Genomic DNA, 15,943 nt, shown 5'->3' on the forward strand with positions numbered 1-15,943 from the left:
TAGTTAGTTTGTTAGAAGAACAAATAGAAATTAGAATAGTTTGTTCACTGTAACATTTATTTATAGTGAAAAGGACAATGATTAATTGGCAAAGCTGAGCAGCCTATGTTAAGGGAAGTTTCTATCACCCTTATTCACAATGAGTAGTACCTTATACTACAGGCAGTCCCATTAAAATAAATGGGAATACTCAAGTAGTAAGTCACTACTCATCATGAATAACAGGATCAAACTCTGTCCTTAATTTTTTAAATATTCAAATTGGTTTTATTTTGCAATAATACAAGATTATTTTTTAAACATTAATATGACCTCCCTCAGAGCCTGTTTCTTCTCCCAAGCAAATACCTTAATGAGAATGTAGTGGCCTCTGAATCCCATTTTAAAATTTGTTGGGAGTCATTACTATGGCTCAATTCTGCAGCAGTGAAGTCAGTAGGAGTTTGGCCACTAACCTCATTTGGGGTTGACTCAGGCCTTTTGTCTATTGGAGCTTTTTTTGACAGGAGCAAAATACTATCAATCAGAGATCTCTGTTCAGTTTAGGAGTATGTCTCTTCCAGTAACGAAATGACTGAATTACTCATGAGTGAAGTCGCAAGTGAATTACAAGGGTCATCCCAAATAAGTACCAATTAAAATCTTAACACTGTGTAGGAATATTAAAGAAGGTTTATATTAAACATGGTTTATATGAGAAATGATTTATTGATTTATTGTTAATTAATACTTTATAACTTAAGGTTTATGTTAGAAGTAAATTTGTGATTCCCAGCATTTAGCCTCTAACCTGCAAACCACCAGCTGTGTCTGTGTGAAGCCTGCTCAAAGAGATACTTGGTATAAAACTTGTTAAGCTCAAAGAAATACTTTGTATAAAACTTGCTAAACATTAATTAACTCTAAGTAAGCCAAAACAGTAGCTGTTATAGTGTATAGATAGAGACCCCCACCCTCTATAAGTTTTCATCTCACTTTATCTTTGCTTGTTAAAAGACAGGGAGTCTCACATAAATTGGTAACACCCCAAAAAGTAAAGAGACAGTGAAATAGATGTGATTAAGATAGAGAATGTATGTCAATGAATGGTTAGGGAGTCACCAGCCTGAAGAATTCAGTGTCAGCTGAAGAAGGTGTCAAGTGGGATCAACCAGATGACCCCCGGAGGGCAAACTGGAATCCACCCACCACACCTCAAAGGAAGAAAAAACAAAACATCTAATAACATGGAGCCAGCCATCTGCTGATTGATTTAGCAACAGCAAAATGAAGCAACTCTCATGAACTGACATAGGAATAAATTCCTATAAAACTGGACTCTAAAGACTGAGGACTTTGAGTCTATGGTTCTGCTGCCAGCCTCCAGGAGCATCAGATGCATCTGACACAGACTCGGCTCCATCCTCATGACCAAGATACCTGGCCAGTAACTTGGCATGAGCAACATCTAGGCTGGTAACTATAACATCTATACAGAACCTGAATGAATGATTGTGTGAATGAATATGTGTGTGTGTGTATAAGAAATAAGTAGTAAAACAACGTTGTTTACTGTTGTCTTTGTTTTGTTATGGTATTTACAATAAATGTGGCATCTTTGCCTTATCCCTTCTAATAAGATCCTGCTGGTTTTTATTATATTGGTATAACAACTGCGCCACAACATCATGTATTCTACACATGCCACATTTTACAGGAAAACTGCCTTAGACTGTTAAAGTATTTTGACTGGTATTATGTTGTGTCCCTTCACCACAAGTCCAACTGTAGGGATCTCAGTAGTAAACCTGGCCAGTTGTTGTTGTTTTTTAAACATGCAAAAATGTCATCATTTATCAGCCTGCTCTAGTAATAAGTCCACACCTCTAAAAATGATGTAAAATGCTTCTCTACATGGACATCACAACTTTGAAGTCTGATTGCCAAGGAACCTCTCAGAGCAAGTGGTTTCACACTGGAAAGATGGCAATCTGTTTTACAGTGGTATGAATATTCCATTTTTAACTTTGTAATGTCATAAAATGCATTACCTTAAATATGGTCAGTTTAGGACTGAGCCTGAACCTCATTCTGGTGGCATTTCTCTCCAAAAGTGCACATTTGGGGAAGGGAGAAACAGGCCATGATTTTCCCTTGATGGCTCTTTTTCCCCATTGATTTATCTTTTTCCACAGATGTGTAAACTTATGAGCAAAGCTTGTGATGAACCCTATATTACAAGAAACAGTTATTAATTTTACTTAAATTAAAGACTATCAGTTTATTATCTGACAACGTGTTAGTAATGATAAAAGGAATGTGCTATATTTCTCCATACACAGAGGCAAACATGCACTTTCAATTTGGTGACTTACTGTAAATAATGGGGGTGAGGGGTGAACAAACTCCACAAGAGAGAAAGGACAAAGTGGCCCTCAGCCTCTCCATTTTGAAACTCCTCATAGTCCTGGCCCATTAGCATATAGACTTATTATGTTTTAAAGGTACAGTACACAAAACATAAATTGATATGTACACATAATAAAATAATGTCTTAAATATGTTTAGTTTTATTTAAACTATCTTGCATTTTCTTATAAACTAATTAAATCTGAAATGTTAAACTAAATCCCTGGCATCATAAGTACCCTCATACTGGGTCTAGCCCAGTATCCTGCTTTCTGACGGTGGCCAAAGGCTTCAGGGGGAATGAACAGAACAGGGCAATTATCAAGTGATCCATCCCCTGACATCCAGGCCCAGCCTCTGGCAGTCAGAAGTTTAGGGACACCCAGAACATGGGGCTGCATCCCTGCCCATCCTGGCTAAGAGCCACAGATGGACCTAACATCCATGAATGTATCTAGTTCTTTTTTTTTAACCCAGTTATATATTTTGACCTTGACAACATCCCCTGGCAACGAGTTCCACAGGTTGACTATGCATTGTGTGAAGAAGTACGTGCTTTTGTTTGTTTTAAATCTGTTGCATATTAATTTCATTGGATGACTCCTGGTTTTTATGTTACATGAAGGGGTAAATAACACTTCGCTATTCACTTTTTCTCTACCATTCATGATTTTATAGACTTCTATCATAATTATCTCTTTTCTAAGCTGAAAAGTACCAGTCTTTTTAATCTCTCCTCATATCGTTTTTGTGGCCCTTATCTGTACCTTTTCCAATTATGATATATTGAGATGGAGTGACCAGAGCTGCCTGCAGTATTCAAGGTGTGGGTGTACCCTTGATTTATATAGTGGCATCATGCTCCTACATGACAGCAACCTGAAGCTCAGATGAAGTGGTCAGCAGAGTGAACCATATTGGGTGGGAGTCAAACAAAATACCTAACCTGAAGAAACTGTACCTATCCGGTAATGCTTGGGTTAAGTCAGTGGCCCGAAAACCTTATGGTTTGGAAAAAAGTTAGTAAAAGATTGGTAGCCAAAGACTAGAAAAAAATCCTGAATTTTTGGAGCACAAATACTGTACCAGAGATGTGGTAACTTGACTCGGGAACAGCAAACCATGGCCACTGGGAGCTGTGGGCGGAGGTGCAAATGTAAACAAACTTTCTGGCAGCCTGCCAGCAAATTACCCTGATGGGCTGCATATGGCCCACAGGCCACAGGTTGCCCACCGCTGACGTAGATGCTTTCATGCTGTCTGGAGTGGCTCATGACTGTGAATGTCTACCTCAGGACAGACTGTCAAACACAGGGCAGACACCCCAAACTGGTTCTATATTCTGTAAATAGACTTCATCAATAGACATCAAATAGACTTCATCAGTAACAAATGTGAACCCCTGTTTCAGTGTAACAGTCGTACCATGGAGTCAGACAGTCCCTTTGGACACTCTTGCCTGTCTAGCCACCCTGGCAAGCTGGACATAGTGATAAATAGTAACTTACACCAAAAATCACACCACATTCAGGTTGCTTCCAGTCCCAAGAGACCAGTCATTTACCCCAGATCAATTTGTACCTTAGATCTCACACCAAAGACAATGCCAGGAGCCAATCCTATAGTAAATCAATTAAGGATTTATTGACTTGGAAAAAGAAATGAGAGTTATCTACCGGTTAAAGCCAGCAACACAAATGAGTTTCAGTGTATGATTCAAAAGATGACAGAGCTGTAGTCACCTGGCAATTCAGGGCTAACCCATGCCAAGTAGCACAGGGATAATAATAGGAGATAGCCTATCTCCTAGAACTGGAAAGGACTCTGAAAGGTAAAGTCCAGCCCTATGCCTTCACTAAGCAGGACCAAGTACTGATTTTTGCCCCAGATGGCCCCCTCAAGGATTAAACTCACAACCCTAGGTTTATCAGGCCAATACTCAGACCACTAAACTATCCCTCCTTTACTTGCATTTAGGAATCTTTGCCTCTCAGAGTCCAGACAGCATGAATGAGAGTCAGTTTCTCTTTGTGAGGAATTTTTATCCACTCCACTCCAGAGTCCAAAACTGATGGGATGAGTTTATCTGTAGGTCTCTCCTTCCTGGACGGAGTTAGGAATGCAAGCAACAGGGCCACCCTCCTTTAATGCTACACAATGCCTTATTTGCCTTCAGTGGGCCATCTTGCACACTTTACCTTAGTGCATCTTTCCCTCTTTGGTGAGTTATACAATTACAGAGGTTTCTAATGCAAACACTCAATATACCTTTATACCATGGGCTATAGAGGTTATAAATGAGATCAATACATGCAGCATCCTACAAACATTTTATAAAGTCTAAACACTAAACATATTCTTATCAATTTAACATCTAATATCTATATTGATAATGCTAACCCACAGGTAAGCATGACTGGTTTCACCTGTGCATTTGTAAGTGTTCAGTGAGGCCTAGGGTTTTGGCATGAGCTAAAAACCTGCTCTGCATTATGGCTTGGTGGGGAATTTAGACAGCTTGCTTCTGTAATATTGCATTTGTATACAACACAAGTATCTCAGAGACAGTGAATCTGAGAACATAATCCCCATGTTGGTGGTGTCTACTCATGCAGTTGCCCCTGCAATAGTTAGAATTCTTATGCATCACGAGGATTCCCTACATGTGTACATAACCATTCCACCTCACCCCAGCTACAGGGCTAGACTCCGCCAGAGCTTGACCCCACCCCAGAACACCCTCTACATTGCTGGGGAGTGTAGGCAGCATAGCTGGTTACTCCTCTGGCTCTACATCTGCTAACAGGAATCTTCAGCAGTTTCCTTAAGGAGGCTTTAAGTCCTCTTTGCATCACTGCAGTGGTGCAAAGGGGCTTATGAAGGCACCAGGAGCTGGTCACTATCATCAGAGAAGAATAAAAAGGAAAATGGGGAAAATGTTGCTCACTTAGAATTATCATCTTATTAAGCCATTTTTATGGTGTCTTCCCCCTCCCCCCACCCCAGCTCCCTTCCATATATAAGACATCTATTTCAACTCAGCCACAGAACAGCAAAACAAGTCCCTCAGTTTGTGAGCAGTGGTGTCACATAATAAGCCTGTGAAAGTGACAGGAGCTTCCTCACAGTTATAACTATATTCCAAACAATCTGAAATATTCGTATTGTGTTGTGTCTGTAGGGAAAAGAGAATTGTTTATATTTTTTTAAGCTGGAAAGACAGTTTTGGTTGGTTTTGCCCTTTTAAAAAAATGCAAAAGGTATATTCCTTGGGGCCCTCGGAATGGCTGACCAGCCAGGCGGACACAAAGAGGGCTTTGGGGATTTAGCAGGAGTTTTCTGCAGAAAATCTTTTTAAACGCTACACAACATGCTAGTTAACTCCATATGGAAGTTTAGGCACAATCTCATGCCATGATTTCATAATAAACGGTAATAATTTACATTAACATTACAATCCTTCCCAAAGGATTGTAAAGTGCACAATGCTTTAGACCCTATGCCTGGAGAGCTACCGATATACATGCACTGATTTTAAACAAAGAAGCGTACTAGGGATGTAAGGGGTCATTTTCCATAGGGGGCTCATACTTAAAACTTACGTATTTAATACCTTGACTACACACAAATTTGCACTGCTTTAGTTAAGCTACTTCAAAGCCCCGTGTGGATACTTAGTTCATGTTAACTATGGCTTGTTTTCATTTATCTTAAGCCTGTCTAAACCTATTTAAGTTTAAATGAAATAAGTCACTCTCAAACTGTGGAACCTCCTTATTTCAGTTAAAGTAAATCAGTTGAAATTCACATCTTTCGTTAAACTAGTGCAACTCTCTGTCTAGGCAACCCCTAAGTGTTTGGAGACTCAGGGACTTCATGTCTGGATGTCACGTCATCCACCACTGAAGTGCAGTCTCTTTTGGACAGGAACTCAGTAGCCAGTAAAACATGATAATGATTCTTTTAAAAGAGAGGGAATGGCAGAGAATCTTATCTGATAAAAGCCACAACAAGAGTTCTCACAAGCTGTGGTTTGGAGTAGGTTGTGCTACCTTCACCCCTCTCTGGGTGAAACCAGGGCTGACACCTGACATCAATCCCGGGGAAAATAATGGAGCTGCTGATACCAGACTCAATTAATAAAGAACTAAAAGATGTTAATGTAAATCAACATGGATTTATGGAAAATAGATCCTTGATTTTTTTTTAATAAGATTATAATTTTGACTGATAAAGGTAAGGGTGTGATGTAATATACTTAGACTTCTGTAAGGCATTTGACTTGGTACAGCTCAACATTTTGATTAAAAAAAATAGAGCAATATAAAATGAACATGGCACATATTTAATGGATTAAAAGCTGGCTTACTGATAGGTCTTAAAAGGTAACTGTAAATGGGTAATCACCACTGAGTGGGTAAGTTTCTAGTGGGTCTCACAGGGATTGGTTCTTGGCCCTATGTTATTTAACATTTTTATCAATGACCTGGAAACCACCCCTCTCCCTAAAATCATCACTGATGAAATTTGCAAATGACACACAAATTGAAGGAGTGATACATCATGAAGAGGACAGGTCACTGATTCAGAGTGATCTGGATTGCTTGATAAACTAGATGTAAGCAAACAATATGCATTTAAATATGGCTAAATGTTTATTTATACATTTAGGAACATACTTGCAGGATGAGGGACTCTATCCTGGGAACCAATGACTGAAAAAGATTTGGGGGTCATGGTGGATAATCAGCTGAATGTAAATGCCCAGTGTTATGCTGTGGACAAAAGAGCTGTGATCCTTCGATGAATAGCTGGGAATCTCGAATAGGAGTAGAAAGGTTATTTTACCTCTCTATTTCATGGGTGGCAAGTTTGTAAAAATTTTGGTGGGGCCCAGAACCCGCCCCCAACTCCGCCCCCCCCAACTCCGCCCCCACCTGCCTAAGGCTCTGGGAGGGGGCTCGGCGGGGGAGGTCTGGGGTGCAGATCCTGGGCTGGGGATTAGGGTGCAGGAAGGGTGCTGGGTGCAGGCTCTGGGCTGGGGCAGGGGGTGGGTGTGCAGGAGGGGGTGAAGGGTGCAGGCTTTGGGATGGAGTTTGGGGTTGGGAAGGGGTGTGTGGGAAGGGGGAGGGAGTTTGGGGATAGGAGGGAGTGCAGGGTGAGGACTGTGGGGCTGAGGATGAGGGGTTCATGATGCGAGGGGGCTCAGGGCTAGGGAAGAGGGTTGGGCTGTGGGTGAGGGCTGTGGATGAGGGGTTCATGATGCAGGAGGGGGCTCAGGGCTAGGGCAGAGGTTTGGAGTGTGGGGTGAGGGCTGTGGATGAGGGGTTCATGATGTGGGGACGCTCAGGGCTGGGGCAGAGGATTAGGGTGCGGGGGGAATGAGGGCTCTGGCTGGGGCTGAGGGTTTGGGGTTGGAGAGGCTCAGGGTAAGGGCAGCCTGCCTTGCCAGTACTGGCGGAGGGCAGGCACTAGGACCCTGCGGCAGCAGACAGCAAATCTGCTGGGAGCCCTCCGGGCAGCAGGCAGGGGAGAGGCGCGCTGCGTTCTGTCAGGCAGGGGCGCAACACAACGCGCGGAGGGGGAACACGCGGAGGGGGGGTGGCTGGCGGGGGCTGGGACCTGCTCCAGGCAGGGTCGCGGCGGCGGGGGGAGACCTGCGGTGGCCGGGGCCGATCCAGGCAGGACTGGGGGGCGGGAAGAGACCCAGCTCCAACTATTGCTGGAGCAGGGCGCCCAGCCCTGAATATTGCTGGGGCCCGGGCCCCACACAAATATATAACCTGCCGCCCATGCTCTATTTGGCATGGGTGGTGTGACCGCTGTTAGAAGACTGTATCCAGTTTGGTGCCTTATTTTAGGAAGGATGTTTAGGGGTATGATTAGGGGTATGGAACGGCTTCCGTATGAGGAGAGGTTAATAAGACTGGGACTTTTCAGCTTGGAAAAGAGATGACTAAGGGGAATATGATTGAGGTCTATAAAATCATGACTCCTGTGGAAAAAGTAAAGAAGGAAGTGCCATTTACTCCTTCTCATAACATAAGAACTAGGGGTCACCAAATGAAATTAACAGGCAGCAGTTTTAAAACAAAGTATTTTTTTCATACAATGCACAGTCAACCTGTGGAACTCTTTGCCAGAGGATGTTGTGAAGGCCAAGACTATAACAGGGTTAAAAAAAGAACTAGATAAGTTCATGGAGGAGAGGTCCATCAATGGCTATTAGCCAGGATGGGCAGGGATGGTGTCCCTAGCCTCTGCCAGAAGCTGGGAATGGGAAATGGGATGGATCACTTGATGATCACTGTTCTGTTCATTCTCTTTGGGGCACCTGGCATTGGCCACCATCAGAAGACAGGATACTGAGCTAGATGGGCCTTTGGTCTGACCCAGTATGGCCATTCTTATTTTCTTATGGTGATAAACTGGAGAGAATTCAGGGAAAAGCCATGAGAATTAGAGGATTAAAAAACATGCCTTACAGTGATAGACTCAAGGAGCTCAACTTATTTTGTTTAACAAAGATAAGGTTAACGGGTGACTTGATTACAGTCTATAAAGTACCTGCGTGGGGAACAAATTTGATAATGCACTGTTCAAACTAGAAGAGAAAGATATAATATGATCCAATGGCTGGAAGCTGAAGCGAGACGAATTCAGACTGGAAATAAGGTATACATTTTTAAGAGTGAGAGTAATTAATCATTGGAACAATTTACCAAGAGGCATGGTGGATTCACCATCATTAACAAGTTTTAAATCAAGATTAGATGTTTTTCTAAAAGACATGCTCTAGGAATTATTTTGGGGGAGTTCTATGGCCTGTGTTATACAGGAGGTCATTATAGATGATCACAATCATCCCTTCTGGCCTTAGAATCTATGAATATCTCCTCCACTGTTTCTTTGAAGACCCTCGGTATTCTCTCTGGTGCTCCCATATCTTAGTCATTGTTTTATTTCCTGTTTGTCCCATTTCCCTGCCCCCCAACAGCCTCCATTGATTTATGCATGAGGTAAATCTATACAGACGGGAAAGCTAATACCAAGTAGGTAAACTGAGGAAGATATGGTATTAATAAAAATATAAATGTCTCCATCATTCTACACAAGAGTCCTGGCAGGGAAAAAAACCACAGGGATCAGACTTAGAATTTAGCCCAAAACATGGAAGCTTACAATCCTACTATTCATGCAATTGTTATTATGATAACTTTTAAGATCACAAATGATCAAGTCATCTCATTTGAAAGACAACACCGTTATCAACAAATTAGTATTGTTTCCCTATAGGCTGACAGGGAAAATTAGTGCCTACTGAAACTTTTCTGATGGATCTCATCTCAAGAGCTGCACTAATCAAACTCTAATTTATACCTGATAAGATCATAGCCAAAGATTGCAATTCTTTGTTTCTTGCAAAACCCTTGTTTTCCTTCAGTCATTTCTTCTGTACCTGTTAATATCCTGATCAACCTAACTTGGAATTAAAACAGACTGGAGAAAAGAATTAAAGTACTTTGGTCAAAGGTCAATTTTCAAAATGTTTTGGATATCACAAGCTAATCTATATTCTTCCAGATTTCATCAACACTATTATAGTAAGGCCTCTGTAGGCCACATTCTGCCCAGTTATTTTTTGCAGGGTTCCACCTTTCTAATGGCACAAAACCAACACCCTAGCCCCACCCCTTCCCGAGGCCTCACCCCCCACTCACTACATTCCTCTTCCCTCGGTGGCTTGCTCTCCCTCACCCACACGCATTTTCACTGGGCTGGGCAGGGGGTTAGGGTACGGGAGGGGGTGAGGGCTCTAACTGGGGGTGCAGGCTCCAGGTGGGGCCAGAAATAAGAACATAAGAACATATGTTCTTATGAAATGAGGGGTTCAGGGTGTGGGAGGGGGCTTTGGGCTGGGGCAGGGAGTTGGAGTACGGGAGGGGGTGAAGGCTCCTGCTTTGGGTGTGGGATCTGGGGTGGCACTGGTGATGATGTGTTTTGGGTACAAGAGGGGTCACCAGGCTGGGGGGTGGGGCCAAAAGATTTGGAATGTGGGGTGGGGGGGCTGCAGGTTGAGGTAGGCAGTTGGGGTGCAGGAGGGGATATGGGCTGTGGACTGGGGGTGGAGGCTCTGGGGTGGGGCCAGGGATGAGCAGTTTGGGATGCATGAGGGGCCTCCGGGTTTGCAGAGGGCTCAGGGCTGTGGCAGGGGATTTTGGCTCAGTGTTGGGGTGCGGGCTTACCTTGGGTGGCTCGTGGTCAGAGGTGCAGTGGGGCTAAGGCAGGCTCCCTGCCTGTCCTGGCACTGCACTGCGCCCCAGAAGTGGCCAGAAGCAGGTCCAATTCCTAGGTGGGGGGGATGGGGCAGAGGCTCGGCTCTGTTCTTGCCCGCAGGCACCGCCCCCCCCACCAGCTCCCATTGGACGTGGTTCCTGGCCAATGGGAGTGTGGAGCCCGTGCTCGGAGTGGGAGCAGTGCATGGAGCCCTGTGCCCCCTTCCCGCCCACCTAAGAGCTGGACCTGCTGGCTGCTTCCGGGGTGCAGCACATTGCCAGGAGAGGTAGGGACTAGCCTACCTTAGACCTGCAGCACCACTGACCGGACTTTTAACAGCCTGGTCAATGGTGCTGACTTGAGCCCCCAGGGTCCCTTTTCGACCAGGCGTTCTGGTCAAAAACCGGACACCTGGCAACCCTAATTTTTTGGCAATCCCATATTCTTCAAATTCTTTGATTGACACCTGTGTAAAGCCGGCGGGAGGTGTTGAAAGTCAGGATTCAGTCCAGCAAGTGGAATTGCTTCTGTGAATGCAGGAATAGAATTCAGATAACGCACACATAACAGCACTGATTCTACAGCACTACAAGGTTTACAAGTTGCTTTTTTCACTAAAAGCTTTAGCTGACTCAATACACATAATAGGTCAGAGCTATTGGTGTGTTTTTGCTGCTGTTGTGCTGAATGAAGCAAAACCTCTGCAAACCGAGCTTAATTAGCCAATTAACCCCCATTTAAATCTGGTGAATCTGTCTCATAGCTTGAGTCTCTATTACCATGTACCTTGTGTCATGATTTACACCTGTGCACAGTGGGGGTAAATCACTCCTATCCTGATCTGTCAGCAAGTGACTACACAAAGTGCAAGGCAGCGGAGAATCAGGCCCATCCTTTGCAGAAGTAGTACAGGAAGGCTATTCTATCCCATATAATATCTAAAGTATTTATATGCAGCCCATCACCATAGTATCTGAATGCCGCACAATCTTTAGTGTATTTATTAGATCTGGGCAGAGAAGGTATTCCATTTCCTGGAGGATTTTGATCTTTCAAAATTGGGTTTTGTTCCAATTTGGAATGAAAACCAAAAATGTAGAAATTCTCTGTGAAATGGGATGGATCCCCACTCCAGGGCAGTCCACTGGTAGGATGCCCTTCAGCCATGAACCCCAAAGCCCAGGCTGTTGATAAGCTGGGCAGGTGAGTTAGCAGGTTTCTGACAGACACCTGGTTGGCAGGCAGGGTTCTATCAGAATATCACTGAAATCGAACACTCCACAAAACTGTTTCAGTTTCGATGAATTGGTAAAGATATGAAGAGGTCCAAAAGTAGGAAGTTACGGGGCTGCCTCATTGTGCTGTACTGACTTCTTCCAGACAGCAGCCAGTGGCAGGATATTGCTGTTTGGAACACAATTTTTAGAAGCTCATTTTTCTTAAAATCTCAGTGTTGGCAGATGGTTTGAAGCAAAATAGATATAAATAAACTATAAATAATGGTGTAAGTTGCTATAAAATGTATTTCAAATTTGGAAGGGTTGCATTACTCATAAGTAGTGACAGTAGTGACTTTTAGATACATAGAAATCATTTTACAGCACCCCACATCAGCACATATTTTGTCTGGCCTTCATAGAACTTTTTTTTAATTGTTAAAACCAAGTAAGGGCAGGTTTTGTCATTCTTTCAGCCCCTTTCCTCTTTTTAATACATTAATTGCTGAGGAAGCAATGGTGCAAATCCTCTACTAGCCAACTTTAGGGATATCCACAAGTGCAGCATATAGTAATTTTCAGTAACGGTGGGGGAAATTAACATGGTTTGGGAAATAAGGCATTTGAGATGCTTTATGTGAGTATAGATGCTTTCACATAACTAGAACTTTACTGAAAACATTAGCCTCTCTTTACCTTTATGCAAGAGCAGAGTTTGAAATAACTGATGTACTGTTCATTTGTATTTGTGACCTCCTTTCTTAAATGCAAAGTTAACAGTAATTTTTTCTTGACATAGGTCAAAATTTGAAATTCCAGGAACATCCCAGTGACATATCACAGCAGCGGGAGGAAGAACATAGCTAGTTAGAGGTCACTTTCACAACTTAATCTAATGTGGGTTTGTAATGCAGATCTCCAAGAGGACACTTCTCTCTGGCACACTGATAAATAATTTGATTAGATTCAGAGGGCAGGTTCCTGCAGCCCACAACACAGGACTCAATTTGCTGAAATCACTGATTCAGTTTATAAATGAGGAAGTGACACACCCAGCATTAAGCTGTGCAGAAGTCAGTGCTCTGGGTCTGTATAGTGTCATAGTCCTTGATCTATAGCATTTGCTCTCATGACTGTTAAGGGGACCAATGGCACACACATAATAGCAGCAGAGAGATTTGATTTTCAGGTTATACAAACTGGGTTTTACACTCTCTTATCGACAATGGATTCCTCAGTAGCTATTTAAATTCCCCATGTATATCCCTGACTATGAGAAACAACACATTGAGTAGGAGTACTTGTGGCACCTTTGAGATGGACCACTGGTCTGATGTGAAATGACAATTCCTATGTTTCCTACCTATTGGATACCCTTCCAATAGAAACAAATTGGAGTAGCTCTAGGTGCTAGCTCTATTTTGTTAATGAAAATGTTATGGGAATGCACATCCAAAAAAAATGTCCATGGCTAGTGTAACACCATATAGCCTTTTTGGAGCAGCTCCTTGCAAGTTCCTTAGCAGCACACTAACAGCTCCCATTAGAGTACTGAGCAAATCTCATTGCAGTACAGTAATGTTCACATATCAGCATTTAATCTATCCTGTTAGATTAATAAGGATCTTTCCAGTATCTAAAGAGTGTGCCATCCCTATGATCTAAATCATGGAATCCACAGTACTAACTTGTTTACTTGAACAAAACACAAATTTAATTGATATCTTCTTTCTTGGATACAAGGCACGTGGGTAAAACATGCTCAAGCCAAGAAGCTCAATTTCAATATACTAGATCCTCCAAGAAGATCCTTTTCAACCCTACTTAGAACGGAATAATTCACTGTGACACTATAACAGTCCCCAGACTAGAAAGGGTCACATTTTATTGTAGACATTTCATTGGCAACATCATTTGGCAGGTTACATCTTGACACATGAACCCTGAAGGGGGTAGTTTTGGCAGTAATATATTGCTGTGGATATTTTGTCACCACTATTAAATTTTGCAGGGTTTTTATTTAAGACTTTTCACTTACACTGGTGTCACGTCGTCGACGTTAATGGTGTTACTCATGTTTTCCCCTTATGTGAGAAGAACATCAGGTCCATGTTTCCTAAGGTTAGAATTTTCATGTCATAAGTATGATACATCAACAAGAGGGGCATGACAAAGTATCCTTGACAAGACATCACCCGCAACACCTCACAGTGCTACACAGACTCCAAATGAGCTTTACTGAACAGAGGATGATACCAGTATTTTGGTAATACATTTGGAAGTAAGCCCCCTGGAAATCCCAGGATTGCTTTTGCAGCAGTTGTGTAGTAGTATGTGATTAGAAAAGAGCCAGTTTCCATTTCTTCAGCAATCCCTTTATAGCACAGGGCTTAATTACAGCAGGCGAGGGGTAGTGCTTATCTCACACTGGAGAGTAATAATTGTTTTAATTAGAAAAAACCTATTGTACCTGCCGAGAATAAATGCTGAAAGTTTCACTTCACCGGATAAACTGTGTCATTTTCCTGAAGCCATCACTTTTGGTTTATGTTTGATGATGTTTATGGTTTTCCATATTTTATTGCCACAGGTCATTCTAAATTTTAAATTACATCCATATTATAGGGTACATGTAAACAGTGGATTTGTTTCCTGGATGGCAAAGATTAATTGAAGGATTTCATGCTCTCTAATTGATCATGAAATGGTAGGAATCATGACACACTGTGTGGCTTTCAAAGGAGAACTGAAATTGGGCAAATTTAAATACTCTGGGAGGATACTTATTGTCTTTCTTGAGATAATTGATGCATTGAGTATTATACTTGAGACATGAAATAGGCTTTGGGAAATGTAGATTTCTGTTGACGGAGTGGAGGCAAAGTATGCCCTTCATAGTCCATAATTATTTATTTACTTAAGGATACCCTGAATTTAAATCAAAGCCTGCTTAAAAAATGTGCTCATTCTCACAACTCTTAAACTTTGCAAAGAAGAGCTATTATATAGTTATGGCACAAAACGCCTCTAGCTAGATTAACATGTGGTCTGAATAACCCTTGAATCTAGCAGAAGTTTTCTTTAGGCCACACAGATATCCAGGAAGAGATACCCACCACCATCAACCTTAAGGGGGCTTCATTCTTTGTTCTTGGCATGCTCTTGAATTTCATGACTGGAGAGTTCACAAGGGAGGTTGCATCTGAAAAAAAAAATCTATGTAAGTGCAGATAAGCATTTAGAGGAGGCAAACAGCAAGGAAGGACTGAAATTGTTTAGGATGGTTCATGGAGAAATTGAATGACATTAAGCAAATGAAAATGCTGTCTGAATAAAAATGTTCTAGCAGTGAAAACTGTGAAATCTAAAAGACCATGAGATTGTCTGCCAAGGGAAGAGAAAGACACATTACTTGGGACATTTACAGCTGGTATAGATAAGACCCTGAATGAATTATTGTCCTATTATCTGCTTGCAGATAAGTGGGATGAAGTCCCTTCCTTCCTAGTCCCCTGCTTGGGGTTTAAGGTTCAATCCTATTTTCCAATCAGGTCAGTGGAAATACTGCCATTGTTCTGAGTAGCGTAGGATCAAGCGCTTACTGATGGAAGGAGAAGAATATGAAATTCAGATGACAAAATACCCACACATTTAGAATTAGAAATAAATACATCTTCAAACAATAGCAAAAATAGTTTCTTGTGTATTTACTAGGGCTGTCAAGTGATTAAAAAAATGAATTGCGATTAATCATGCTGTTAATAATAGAATACCATTCATTTAAATATTTTTGGATGTTTTCTACATTTTCAAATATATTGATTTCAGTTACAACACAGAATACAAAGTATACAGTGCTCACTTTATATTTATTTTTATTACAAATATTTGCACTGTAAAAAACAAAATAAATGGTATTTTATTCAAATCACCTAATACAAGTACTGTAGTGCAATCTCTTTATCATGAAAGTTGAACGTACAAATGTAGAATTATGTAAAAAACAACCTGCATTCAAAAATAAAACAACGTAAACAAACTTGTTTCTCTTAGTGACTGAC

Source organism: Mauremys reevesii, linkage group 1 (assembly GCF_016161935.1).
Source record: "Mauremys reevesii isolate NIE-2019 linkage group 1, ASM1616193v1, whole genome shotgun sequence".
Taxonomy (NCBI): Eukaryota; Metazoa; Chordata; order Testudines; family Geoemydidae; genus Mauremys; species Mauremys reevesii.